The sequence below is a fragment of the Schistocerca gregaria genome, unplaced genomic scaffold, assembly GCF_023897955.1.
Source record: "Schistocerca gregaria isolate iqSchGreg1 unplaced genomic scaffold, iqSchGreg1.2 ptg000582l, whole genome shotgun sequence".
Taxonomy (NCBI): Eukaryota; Metazoa; Arthropoda; class Insecta; order Orthoptera; family Acrididae; genus Schistocerca; species Schistocerca gregaria.
Window position 1 is genome coordinate 229,155 of NW_026061972.1, and position 11,277 is coordinate 240,431.

Genomic DNA, 11,277 nt, shown 5'->3' on the forward strand with positions numbered 1-11,277 from the left:
CATCATCGTAAGAAGCAAACATGTCGACTCGATTCATGTAATATCGACTTCGCTGGCGCTAGAAAACCTTTGCTATATCGATGCCACGTGCAACTCGTGTGCAGAGAACGAGACACAAGAAGGAGTGAGTCTCTCCACTATGTGAGAGCCAGTATCTAGCAGAAACACACGCTAAAACATTTGACTTGCGTTAGCTCATAAATTGCTACACGTCACCGTCTGCAAGCTAAAATGGACACATCTGCACTGCCCAGAGAGGCGACACTTGCACTGACACTTGGTGGACGGCAGTGAGACGAGGAGATGAGCTGTGGCTTCTGGGAGCGACTGTAGCGCTGCACCAAAGAACACTGCACATTGCTGGAGACCCACGTGTTTAGTAGAGACGCAACTGCTAGGATGCAGCTGAACGTCCATCTTCTGAGAGCGAGAAAATTTTCGCAGTCGGCAGGACTCGAAGCTACGCTCCCAGAGGGAATCTGATTTCAAGTCAGACGCCTTAACCACTCGGCCACGACTGCCGGGGGCAATAGCGTCTTCCGACAAGTGAAAGTCCAACTTTAGAAGCAATCCAATGGCAGAAAGCTGCGTGGCCTAACTCTTTTCTGTAGTGTTTCCATTGCCAGCACATTAGCCGTTACGAAATTGTATTAATTTTCGCCTAGACATGGCCTTGAACCCAACACCCTTTGGTTGAAAATCAAACGCTCTACCGACTGAGCTATCGTACAGCTGCGTTGCGTGCGAGTGATTCGCATGACGTAATTACTGGCTTGTGGCTCCAATGGCGACTTCACCGACTTCCCACTGACGCACCGCTGACGCTAGTTTACTGTCGTCTTAAGTGGTCGACATACTTGCAAGTAGCTGCGACATCTTAAGAAAAGAAACGCTGCACCATTGCTTTTGCCGCACTCGAATGACTGAATTGCGATTCTTAAAAAAGAGAGAAATGAATGTTTGCTCTGTCCAACGCTTCCAAGCACGTCTGTGTACTCACGAACTCGGCGTCGACGCGAGAAAATGACGGCAGCGCACTCGTGGGCCTGCGACGGCTTTCTGCAGTCCCAGCGTCAGTGAGAGGTGAACCGGTAGCCACAGAAAGCAGCGGCCGCCGCGACACTCAGTACTGTAAAACGGAAATTTTCGTCTTGTTGAGGATGGCGTCACGTGTGTGAAAATATTTGCTCCTCTTTATGCAAAATCGCACGCAGCCGGTAGGATTCGAACCTACGCTCCCACAGGGAATCTGATTTCGAGTCAGACGCCTTAACTACTCGGCCACGACTGCCGTAGTTCGGGACTTTCTCCCGAAACATGCAACTGATACGGTTTAAAGCACTGTGGCGTCAGAAAACGGCGTAGCTGCATTCTTTTCCGTAGTGTTTCCACCGCTACCAGAGGAATCGCTACCAAAGTATTAAAATCTCCGCCCGAACAGGGACTTGAACCCTGGACCCTTAGGTTAAAAGCCTAATGCTCTACCGACTGAGCTATCCGGGCTCACATGACGTTAGAGATCGTCCCACGATGCACAGCTATACATTGACTCATGTCCTTCACAGTTGTGCTATCGCTGCATCGAGCTGTTACTAATTAAACGTCGCCTGAATGCTGTCTACAAACGTGTCGCGCTAAGCTCGTAGCAGACTATCTAAGAATGCTGACACACGATGCAAAAACAAACCGCAGCAGTCGTTAGGTCTCATACGTTGGAGTAGAGGAGTTACGTGTTTTGTCGACACTCACTGGGCAATTGGAAAATTCACAAGTATTTCGAATGCAATGCTTCCCACGTTTTCGCTCATTTCACGGTTCCGTTGGAGACGTTCTTTACCTCCTGACACAAAAAAGGGAACGCAGTCGGTAGGACTTTTCGTATTTTCTTACTTCTCAGGGAGTTGCCTACTGTGTTCCTCTTACGGCAAGCACTAGACAACCTGAACAGTTACAGGACAGAGTCATTTTTGTTCTCGGCTGTACTTACATCATCACAGACTCGGAGCAATTCCATTGGCATCAGCTTCAAAACAAACACTTGCCGAAACCCGGGATCGAACCAGGGACCTTTAGATCTTCAGTCTAACGCTCTCCCAACTGAGCTATTTCGGCTCACACCTATGTCTGCACAATTGCGCGTCTTCGTTAAACTTCTGAATCGCCGCCAATTTCACAGTCATCTTCGTCTGATAAGACACAGGGAGGCTGGAAGGCGAGCAGCAGATGCAGTGAAGTACCACACACATTTCTTCTGATTCCATCATCGTAAGAAGCAAACATGTCGACTCGATTCATGTAATATCGACTTCGCTGGCGCTAGAAAACCTTTGCTATATCGATGCCACGTGCAACTCGTGTGCAGAGAACGAGACACAAGAAGGAGTGAGTCTCTCCACTATGTGAGAGCCAGTATCTAGCAGAAACACACGCTAAAACATTTGACTTGCGTTAGCTCATAAATTGCTACACGTCACCGTCTGCAAGCTAAAATGGACACATCTGCACTGCCCAGAGAGGCGACACTTGCACTGACACTTGGTGGACGGCAGTGAGACGAGGAGATGAGCTGTGGCTTCTGGGAGCGACTGTAGCGCTGCACCAAAGAACACTGCACATTGCTGGAGACCCACGTGTTTAGTAGAGACGCAACTGCTAGGATGCAGCTGAACGTCCATCTTCTGAGAGCGAGAAAATTTTCGCAGTCGGCAGGACTCGAAGCTACGCTCCCAGAGGGAATCTGATTTCAAGTCAGACGCCTTAACCACTCGGCCACGACTGCCGGGGGCAATAGCGTCTTCCGACAAGTGAAAGTCCAACTTTAGAAGCAATCCAATGGCAGAAAGCTGCGTGGCCTAACTCTTTTCTGTAGTGTTTCCATTGCCAGCACATTAGCCGTTACGAAATTGTATTAATTTTCGCCTAGACATGGCCTTGAACCCAACACCCTTTGGTTGAAAATCAAACGCTCTACCGACTGAGCTATCGTACAGCTGCGTTGCGTGCGAGTGATTCGCATGACGTAATTACTGGCTTGTGGCTCCAATGGCGACTTCACCGACTTCCCACTGACGCACCGCTGACGCTAGTTTACTGTCGTCTTAAGTGGTCGACATACTTGCAAGTAGCTGCGACATCTTAAGAAAAGAAACGCTGCACCATTGCTTTTGCCGCACTCGAATGACTGAATTGCGATTCTTAAAAAAGAGAGAAATGAATGTTTGCTCTGTCCAACGCTTCCAAGCACGTCTGTGTACTCACGAACTCGGCGTCGACGCGAGAAAATGACGGCAGCGCACTCGTGGGCCTGCGACGGCTTTCTGCAGTCCCAGCGTCAGTGAGAGGTGAACCGGTAGCCACAGAAAGCAGCGGCCGCCGCGACACTCAGTACTGTAAAACGGAAATTTTCGTCTTGTTGAGGATGGCGTCACGTGTGTGAAAATATTTGCTCCTCTTTATGCAAAATCGCACGCAGCCGGTAGGATTCGAACCTACGCTCCCACAGGGAATCTGATTTCGAGTCAGACGCCTTAACTACTCGGCCACGACTGCCGTAGTTCGGGACTTTCTCCCGAAACATGCAACTGATACGGTTTAAAGCACTGTGGCGTCAGAAAACGGCGTAGCTGCATTCTTTTCCGTAGTGTTTCCACCGCTACCAGAGGAATCGCTACCAAAGTATTAAAATCTCCGCCCGAACAGGGACTTGAACCCTGGACCCTTAGGTTAAAAGCCTAATGCTCTACCGACTGAGCTATCCGGGCTCACATGACGTTAGAGATCGTCCCACGATGCACAGCTATACATTGACTCATGTCCTTCACAGTTGTGCTATCGCTGCATCGAGCTGTTACTAATTAAACGTCGCCTGAATGCTGTCTACAAACGTGTCGCGCTAAGCTCGTAGCAGACTATCTAAGAATGCTGACACACGATGCAAAAACAAACCGCAGCAGTCGTTAGGTCTCATACGTTGGAGTAGAGGAGTTACGTGTTTTGTCGACACTCACTGGGCAATTGGAAAATTCACAAGTATTTCGAATGCAATGCTTCCCACGTTTTCGCTCATTTCACGGTTCCGTTGGAGACGTTCTTTACCTCCTGACACAAAAAAGGGAACGCAGTCGGTAGGACTTTTCGTATTTTCTTACTTCTCAGGGAGTTGCCTACTGTGTTCCTCTTACGGCAAGCACTAGACAACCTGAACAGTTACAGGACAGAGTCATTTTTGTTCTCGGCTGTACTTACATCATCACAGACTCGGAGCAATTCCATTGGCATCAGCTTCAAAACAAACACTTGCCGAAACCCGGGATCGAACCAGGGACCTTTAGATCTTCAGTCTAACGCTCTCCCAACTGAGCTATTTCGGCTCACACCTATGTCTGCACAATTGCGCGTCTTCGTTAAACTTCTGAATCGCCGCCAATTTCACAGTCATCTTCGTCTGATAAGACACAGGGAGGCTGGAAGGCGAGCAGCAGATGCAGTGAAGTACCACACACATTTCTTCTGATTCCATCATCGTAAGAAGCAAACATGTCGACTCGATTCATGTAATATCGACTTCGCTGGCGCTAGAAAACCTTTGCTATATCGATGCCACGTGCAACTCGTGTGCAGAGAACGAGACACAAGAAGGAGTGAGTCTCTCCACTATGTGAGAGCCAGTATCTAGCAGAAACACACGCTAAAACATTTGACTTGCGTTAGCTCATAAATTGCTACACGTCACCGTCTGCAAGCTAAAATGGACACATCTGCACTGCCCAGAGAGGCGACACTTGCACTGACACTTGGTGGACGGCAGTGAGACGAGGAGATGAGCTGTGGCTTCTGGGAGCGACTGTAGCGCTGCACCAAAGAACACTGCACATTGCTGGAGACCCACGTGTTTAGTAGAGACGCAACTGCTAGGATGCAGCTGAACGTCCATCTTCTGAGAGCGAGAAAATTTTCGCAGTCGGCAGGACTCGAAGCTACGCTCCCAGAGGGAATCTGATTTCAAGTCAGACGCCTTAACCACTCGGCCACGACTGCCGGTGGCAATAGCGTCTTCCGACAAGTGAAAGTCCAACTTTAGAAGCAATCCAATGGCAGAAAGCTGCGTGGCCTAACTCTTTTCTGTAGTGTTTCCATTGCCAGCACATTAGCCGTTACGAAATTGTATTAATTTTCGCCTAGACATGGCCTTGAACCCAACACCCTTTGGTTGAAAATCAAACGCTCTACCGACTGAGCTATCGTACAGCTGCGTTGCGTGCGAGTGATTCGCATGACGTAATTACTGGCTTGTGGCTCCAATGGCGACTTCACCGACTTCCCACTGACGCACCGCTGACGCTAGTTTACTGTCGTCTTAAGTGGTCGACATACTTGCAAGTAGCTGCGACATCTTAAGAAAAGAAACGCTGCACCATTGCTTTTGCCGCACTCGAATGACTGAATTGCGATTCTTAAAAAAGAGAGAAATGAATGTTTGCTCTGTCCAACGCTTCCAAGCACGTCTGTGTACTCACGAACTCGGCGTCGACGCGAGAAAATGACGGCAGCGCACTCGTGGGCCTGCGACGGCTTTCTGCAGTCCCAGCGTCAGTGAGAGGTGAACCGGTAGCCACAGAAAGCAGCGGCCGCCGCGACACTCAGTACTGTAAAACGGAAATTTTCGTCTTGTTGAGGATGGCGTCACGTGTGTGAAAATATTTGCTCCTCTTTATGCAAAATCGCACGCAGCCGGTAGGATTCGAACCTACGCTCCCACAGGGAATCTGATTTCGAGTCAGACGCCTTAACTACTCGGCCACGACTGCCGTAGTTCGGGACTTTCTCCCGAAACATGCAACTGATACGGTTTAAAGCACTGTGGCGTCAGAAAACGGCGTAGCTGCATTCTTTTCCGTAGTGTTTCCACCGCTACCAGAGGAATCGCTACCAAAGTATTAAAATCTCCGCCCGAACAGGGACTTGAACCCTGGACCCTTAGGTTAAAAGCCTAATGCTCTACCGACTGAGCTATCCGGGCTCACATGACGTTAGAGATCGTCCCACGATGCACAGCTATACATTGACTCATGTCCTTCACAGTTGTGCTATCGCTGCATCGAGCTGTTACTAATTAAACGTCGCCTGAATGCTGTCTACAAACGTGTCGCGCTAAGCTCGTAGCAGACTATCTAAGAATGCTGACACACGATGCAAAAACAAACCGCAGCAGTCGTTAGGTCTCATACGTTGGAGTAGAGGAGTTACGTGTTTTGTCGACACTCACTGGGCAATTGGAAAATTCACAAGTATTTCGAATGCAATGCTTCCCACGTTTTCGCTCATTTCACGGTTCCGTTGGAGACGTTCTTTACCTCCTGACACAAAAAAGGGAACGCAGTCGGTAGGACTTTTCGTATTTTCTTACTTCTCAGGGAGTTGCCTACTGTGTTCCTCTTACGGCAAGCACTAGACAACCTGAACAGTTACAGGACAGAGTCATTTTTGTTCTCGGCTGTACTTACATCATCACAGACTCGGAGCAATTCCATTGGCATCAGCTTCAAAACAAACACTTGCCGAAACCCGGGATCGAACCAGGGACCTTTAGATCTTCAGTCTAACGCTCTCCCAACTGAGCTATTTCGGCTCACACCTATGTCTGCACAATTGCGCGTCTTCGTTAAACTTCTGAATCGCCGCCAATTTCACAGTCATCTTCGTCTGATAAGACACAGGGAGGCTGGAAGGCGAGCAGCAGATGCAGTGAAGTACCACACACATTTCTTCTGATTCCATCATCGTAAGAAGCAAACATGTCGACTCGATTCATGTAATATCGACTTCGCTGGCGCTAGAAAACCTTTGCTATATCGATGCCACGTGCAACTCGTGTGCAGAGAACGAGACACAAGAAGGAGTGAGTCTCTCCACTATGTGAGAGCCAGTATCTAGCAGAAACACACGCTAAAACATTTGACTTGCGTTAGCTCATAAATTGCTACACGTCACCGTCTGCAAGCTAAAATGGACACATCTGCACTGCCCAGAGAGGCGACACTTGCACTGACACTTGGTGGACGGCAGTGAGACGAGGAGATGAGCTGTGGCTTCTGGGAGCGACTGTAGCGCTGCACCAAAGAACACTGCACATTGCTGGAGACCCACGTGTTTAGTAGAGACGCAACTGCTAGGATGCAGCTGAACGTCCATCTTCTGAGAGCGAGAAAATTTTCGCAGTCGGCAGGACTCGAAGCTACGCTCCCAGAGGGAATCTGATTTCAAGTCAGACGCCTTAACCACTCGGCCACGACTGCCGGGGGCAATAGCGTCTTCCGACAAGTGAAAGTCCAACTTTAGAAGCAATCCAATGGCAGAAAGCTGCGTGGCCTAACTCTTTTCTGTAGTGTTTCCATTGCCAGCACATTAGCCGTTACGAAATTGTATTAATTTTCGCCTAGACATGGCCTTGAACCCAACACCCTTTGGTTGAAAATCAAACGCTCTACCGACTGAGCTATCGTACAGCTGCGTTGCGTGCGAGTGATTCGCATGACGTAATTACTGGCTTGTGGCTCCAATGGCGACTTCACCGACTTCCCACTGACGCACCGCTGACGCTAGTTTACTGTCGTCTTAAGTGGTCGACATACTTGCAAGTAGCTGCGACATCTTAAGAAAAGAAACGCTGCACCATTGCTTTTGCCGCACTCGAATGACTGAATTGCGATTCTTAAAAAAGAGAGAAATGAATGTTTGCTCTGTCCAACGCTTCCAAGCACGTCTGTGTACTCACGAACTCGGCGTCGACGCGAGAAAATGACGGCAGCGCACTCGTGGGCCTGCGACGGCTTTCTGCAGTCCCAGCGTCAGTGAGAGGTGAACCGGTAGCCACAGAAAGCAGCGGCCGCCGCGACACTCAGTACTGTAAAACGGAAATTTTCGTCTTGTTGAGGATGGCGTCACGTGTGTGAAAATATTTGCTCCTCTTTATGCAAAATCGCACGCAGCCGGTAGGATTCGAACCTACGCTCCCACAGGGAATCTGATTTCGAGTCAGACGCCTTAACTACTCGGCCACGACTGCCGTAGTTCGGGACTTTCTCCCGAAACATGCAACTGATACGGTTTAAAGCACTGTGGCGTCAGAAAACGGCGTAGCTGCATTCTTTTCCGTAGTGTTTCCACCGCTACCAGAGGAATCGCTACCAAAGTATTAAAATCTCCGCCCGAACAGGGACTTGAACCCTGGACCCTTAGGTTAAAAGCCTAATGCTCTACCGACTGAGCTATCCGGGCTCACATGACGTTAGAGATCGTCCCACGATGCACAGCTATACATTGACTCATGTCCTTCACAGTTGTGCTATCGCTGCATCGAGCTGTTACTAATTAAACGTCGCCTGAATGCTGTCTACAAACGTGTCGCGCTAAGCTCGTAGCAGACTATCTAAGAATGCTGACACACGATGCAAAAACAAACCGCAGCAGTCGTTAGGTCTCATACGTTGGAGTAGAGGAGTTACGTGTTTTGTCGACACTCACTGGGCAATTGGAAAATTCACAAGTATTTCGAATGCAATGCTTCCCACGTTTTCGCTCATTTCACGGTTCCGTTGGAGACGTTCTTTACCTCCTGACACAAAAAAGGGAACGCAGTCGGTAGGACTTTTCGTATTTTCTTACTTCTCAGGGAGTTGCCTACTGTGTTCCTCTTACGGCAAGCACTAGACAACCTGAACAGTTACAGGACAGAGTCATTTTTGTTCTCGGCTGTACTTACATCATCACAGACTCGGAGCAATTCCATTGGCATCAGCTTCAAAACAAACACTTGCCGAAACCCGGGATCGAACCAGGGACCTTTAGATCTTCAGTCTAACGCTCTCCCAACTGAGCTATTTCGGCTCACACCTATGTCTGCACAATTGCGCGTCTTCGTTAAACTTCTGAATCGCCGCCAATTTCACAGTCATCTTCGTCTGATAAGACACAGGGAGGCTGGAAGGCGAGCAGCAGATGCAGTGAAGTACCACACACATTTCTTCTGATTCCATCATCGTAAGAAGCAAACATGTCGACTCGATTCATGTAATATCGACTTCGCTGGCGCTAGAAAACCTTTGCTATATCGATGCCACGTGCAACTCGTGTGCAGAGAACGAGACACAAGAAGGAGTGAGTCTCTCCACTATGTGAGAGCCAGTATCTAGCAGAAACACACGCTAAAACATTTGACTTGCGTTAGCTCATAAATTGCTACACGTCACCGTCTGCAAGCTAAAATGGACACATCTGCACTGCCCAGAGAGGCGACACTTGCACTGACACTTGGTGGACGGCAGTGAGACGAGGAGATGAGCTGTGGCTTCTGGGAGCGACTGTAGCGCTGCACCAAAGAACACTGCACATTGCTGGAGACCCACGTGTTTAGTAGAGACGCAACTGCTAGGATGCAGCTGAACGTCCATCTTCTGAGAGCGAGAAAATTTTCGCAGTCGGCAGGACTCGAAGCTACGCTCCCAGAGGGAATCTGATTTCAAGTCAGACGCCTTAACCACTCGGCCACGACTGCCGGTGGCAATAGCGTCTTCCGACAAGTGAAAGTCCAACTTTAGAAGCAATCCAATGGCAGAAAGCTGCGTGGCCTAACTCTTTTCTGTAGTGTTTCCCATTGCCAGCACATTAGCCGTTACGAAATTGTATTAATTTTCGCCTAGACATGGCCTTGAACCCAACACCCTTTGGTTGAAAATCAAAACGCTCTACCGACTGAGCTATCGTACAGCTGCGTTGCGTGCGAGTGATTCGCATGACGTAATTACTGGCTTGTGGCTCCAATGGCGACTTCACCGACTTCCCACTGACGCACCGCTGACGCTAGTTTACTGTCGTCTTAAGTGGTCGACATACTTGCAAGTAGCTGCGACATCTTAAGAAAAGAAACGCTGCACCATTGCTTTTGCCGCACTCGAATGACTGAATTGCGATTCTTAAAAAAGAGAGAAATGAATGTTTGCTCTGTCCAACGCTTCCAAGCACGTCTGTGTACTCACGAACTCGGCGTCGACGCGAGAAAATGACGGCAGCGCACTCGTGGGCCTGCGACGGCTTTCTGCAGTCCCAGCGTCAGTGAGAGGTGAACCGGTAAGCCACAGAAAGCAGCGGCCGCCGCGACACTCAGTACTGTAAAACGGAAATTTTCGTCTTGTTGAGGATGGCGTCACGTGTGTGAAAATATTTGCTCCTCTTTATGCAAAATCGCACGCAGCCGGTAGGATTCGAACCTACGCTCCCACAGGGAATCTGATTTCGAGTCAGACGCCTTAACTACTCGGCCACGACTGCCGTAGTTCGGGACTTTCTCCGAAACATGCAACTGATACGGTTTAAAGCACTGTGGCGTCAGAAAACGGCGTAGCTGCATTCTTTTCCGTAGTGTTTCCACCGCTACCAGAGGAATCGCTACCAAAGTATTAAAATCTCCGCCCGAACAGGGACTTGAACCCTGGACCCTTAGGTTAAAAGCCTAATGCTCTACCGACTGAGCTATCCGGCTCACATGACGTTAGAGATCGTCCCACGATGCACAGCTATACATTGACTCATGTCCTTCACAGTTGTGCTATCGCTGCATCGAGCTGTTACTAATTAAACGTCGCCTGAATGCTGTCTACAAACGTGTCGCGCTAAGCTCGTAGCAGACTATCTAAGAATGCTGACACACGATGCAAAAACAAACCGCAGCAGTCGTTAGGTCTCATACGTTGGAGTAGAGGAGTTACGTGTTTTGTCGACACTCACTGGGCAATTGGAAAATTCACAAGTATTTCGAATGCAATGCTTCCCACGTTTTCGCTCATTTCACGGTTCCGTTGGAGACGTTCTTTACCTCCTGACACAAAAAAGGGAACGCAGTCGGTAGGACTTTTCGTATTTTCTTACTTCTCAGGGAGTTGCCTACTGTGTTCCTCTTACGGCAAGCACTAGACAACCTGAACAGTTACAGGACAGAGTCATTTTTGTTCTCGGCTGTACTTACATCATCACAGACTCGGAGCAATTCCATTGGCATCAGCTTCAAAACAAACACTTGCCGAAACCCGGGATCGAACCAGGGACCTTTAGATCTTCAGTCTAACGCTCTCCCAACTGAGCTATTTCGGCTCACACCTATGTCTGCACAATTGCGCGTCTTCGTTAAACTTCTGAATCGCCGCCAATTTCACAGTCATCTTCGTCTGATAAGACACAGGGAGGCTGGAAGGCGAGCAGCAGATGCAACACGCGATCTAGTGT

General features: G+C 49.1%; 20 non-coding genes across 20 annotated transcripts; all 20 read right to left on the reverse strand.

The window, feature by feature from the left end:
- Positions 1 to 439: 439 nt before the first annotated feature.
- On the reverse strand, positions 440 to 521 carry Trnas-uga (transfer RNA serine (anticodon UGA)). Its single transcript has one exon. It is a non-coding gene; the product is annotated as a tRNA-Ser (tRNA).
- A 688-nt stretch (positions 522 to 1,209) lies between these two features.
- Trnas-cga (transfer RNA serine (anticodon CGA)) lies at positions 1,210 to 1,291 on the reverse strand. Its single transcript has one exon. It is a non-coding gene; the product is annotated as a tRNA-Ser (tRNA).
- A 139-nt stretch (positions 1,292 to 1,430) lies between these two features.
- On the reverse strand, positions 1,431 to 1,503 carry Trnak-uuu (transfer RNA lysine (anticodon UUU)). Its single transcript has one exon. It is a non-coding gene; the product is annotated as a tRNA-Lys (tRNA).
- A 536-nt stretch (positions 1,504 to 2,039) lies between these two features.
- Trnaf-gaa (transfer RNA phenylalanine (anticodon GAA)) lies at positions 2,040 to 2,112 on the reverse strand. The gene has a single exon. It is a non-coding gene; the product is annotated as a tRNA-Phe (tRNA).
- A 585-nt stretch (positions 2,113 to 2,697) lies between these two features.
- Trnas-uga (transfer RNA serine (anticodon UGA)) lies at positions 2,698 to 2,779 on the reverse strand. Its single transcript has one exon. It is a non-coding gene; the product is annotated as a tRNA-Ser (tRNA).
- Positions 2,780 to 3,467: 688 nt separating this feature from the next.
- Trnas-cga (transfer RNA serine (anticodon CGA)) lies at positions 3,468 to 3,549 on the reverse strand. The gene has a single exon. It is a non-coding gene; the product is annotated as a tRNA-Ser (tRNA).
- Positions 3,550 to 3,688: 139 nt separating this feature from the next.
- Trnak-uuu (transfer RNA lysine (anticodon UUU)) lies at positions 3,689 to 3,761 on the reverse strand. Its single transcript has one exon. It is a non-coding gene; the product is annotated as a tRNA-Lys (tRNA).
- A 536-nt stretch (positions 3,762 to 4,297) lies between these two features.
- Positions 4,298 to 4,370, reverse strand: Trnaf-gaa (transfer RNA phenylalanine (anticodon GAA)). The gene has a single exon. It is a non-coding gene; the product is annotated as a tRNA-Phe (tRNA).
- Positions 4,371 to 4,955: 585 nt separating this feature from the next.
- Positions 4,956 to 5,037, reverse strand: Trnas-uga (transfer RNA serine (anticodon UGA)). Its single transcript has one exon. It is a non-coding gene; the product is annotated as a tRNA-Ser (tRNA).
- Positions 5,038 to 5,725: 688 nt separating this feature from the next.
- On the reverse strand, positions 5,726 to 5,807 carry Trnas-cga (transfer RNA serine (anticodon CGA)). Its single transcript has one exon. It is a non-coding gene; the product is annotated as a tRNA-Ser (tRNA).
- Positions 5,808 to 5,946: 139 nt separating this feature from the next.
- On the reverse strand, positions 5,947 to 6,019 carry Trnak-uuu (transfer RNA lysine (anticodon UUU)). Its single transcript has one exon. It is a non-coding gene; the product is annotated as a tRNA-Lys (tRNA).
- A 536-nt stretch (positions 6,020 to 6,555) lies between these two features.
- Positions 6,556 to 6,628, reverse strand: Trnaf-gaa (transfer RNA phenylalanine (anticodon GAA)). The gene has a single exon. It is a non-coding gene; the product is annotated as a tRNA-Phe (tRNA).
- A 585-nt stretch (positions 6,629 to 7,213) lies between these two features.
- Trnas-uga (transfer RNA serine (anticodon UGA)) lies at positions 7,214 to 7,295 on the reverse strand. The gene has a single exon. It is a non-coding gene; the product is annotated as a tRNA-Ser (tRNA).
- Positions 7,296 to 7,983: 688 nt separating this feature from the next.
- Positions 7,984 to 8,065, reverse strand: Trnas-cga (transfer RNA serine (anticodon CGA)). Its single transcript has one exon. It is a non-coding gene; the product is annotated as a tRNA-Ser (tRNA).
- A 139-nt stretch (positions 8,066 to 8,204) lies between these two features.
- On the reverse strand, positions 8,205 to 8,277 carry Trnak-uuu (transfer RNA lysine (anticodon UUU)). Its single transcript has one exon. It is a non-coding gene; the product is annotated as a tRNA-Lys (tRNA).
- Positions 8,278 to 8,813: 536 nt separating this feature from the next.
- On the reverse strand, positions 8,814 to 8,886 carry Trnaf-gaa (transfer RNA phenylalanine (anticodon GAA)). The gene has a single exon. It is a non-coding gene; the product is annotated as a tRNA-Phe (tRNA).
- A 585-nt stretch (positions 8,887 to 9,471) lies between these two features.
- Trnas-uga (transfer RNA serine (anticodon UGA)) lies at positions 9,472 to 9,553 on the reverse strand. Its single transcript has one exon. It is a non-coding gene; the product is annotated as a tRNA-Ser (tRNA).
- A 691-nt stretch (positions 9,554 to 10,244) lies between these two features.
- On the reverse strand, positions 10,245 to 10,326 carry Trnas-cga (transfer RNA serine (anticodon CGA)). The gene has a single exon. It is a non-coding gene; the product is annotated as a tRNA-Ser (tRNA).
- Positions 10,327 to 10,464: 138 nt separating this feature from the next.
- Trnak-uuu (transfer RNA lysine (anticodon UUU)) lies at positions 10,465 to 10,537 on the reverse strand. Its single transcript has one exon. It is a non-coding gene; the product is annotated as a tRNA-Lys (tRNA).
- Positions 10,538 to 11,072: 535 nt separating this feature from the next.
- On the reverse strand, positions 11,073 to 11,145 carry Trnaf-gaa (transfer RNA phenylalanine (anticodon GAA)). The gene has a single exon. It is a non-coding gene; the product is annotated as a tRNA-Phe (tRNA).
- Positions 11,146 to 11,277: the final 132 nt, after the last annotated feature.